This window comes from Leptonychotes weddellii, unplaced genomic scaffold (genome assembly GCF_054177405.1).
Source record: "Leptonychotes weddellii isolate Sample4059 unplaced genomic scaffold, ASM5417740v2 HiC_scaffold_89629, whole genome shotgun sequence".
Lineage (NCBI taxonomy): Eukaryota > Metazoa > Chordata > Mammalia > Carnivora > Phocidae > Leptonychotes > Leptonychotes weddellii.
This window is the reverse complement of record NW_028061023.1, coordinates 1-395: the sequence shown is the minus strand read 5'-3', so window position 1 is coordinate 395 and position 395 is coordinate 1. Positions and strand designations below refer to the sequence as shown.

Sequence of the window (395 nt, the reverse complement as noted above, 5' to 3'; positions counted from 1 at the left end):
GGCGCTGGCAAGCATGTGCCCAGGGCCGTGTTCGTAGACCTGGAACCCACGGTCATTGGTGAGTTGGCCTCAGTGACCCCCGTGAGCTCCCGGGGTGAGACAGTGGAGGGGGGTGTCTGGGACAGGAGGTCTGTCTTGAGGCTCCGCGGACACCCTGGGGTTGAGCGGGCTTGTGCAGGGGGTGAGTGAGGGGTGGCTGTTCTATTTGCCTTTTGCAGATGAAGTTCGCACCGGCACCTACCGGCAGCTCTTCCACCCTGAGCAGCTCATCACCGGCAAGGAGGACGCTGCCAACAACTACGCCCGAGGGCACTACACCATTGGCAAGGAGATCATTGACCTTGTCTTGGACCGCATTCGGAAGCTGGTAGGTTTATTCTCAAGAATAAAGTAAA

At 59.0% G+C, this 395-nt stretch overlaps 1 long non-coding RNA gene across 1 annotated transcript; it reads left to right on the top strand.

The window, feature by feature from the left end:
* Positions 1–368, top strand: LOC145719989 (uncharacterized). Its single transcript, XR_014142731.1, has 2 exons — positions 1–58; positions 219–368. It is a non-coding gene; the product is annotated as an uncharacterized LOC145719989 (long non-coding RNA).
* The last annotated feature ends 27 nt before the right edge of the window (positions 369–395 follow it).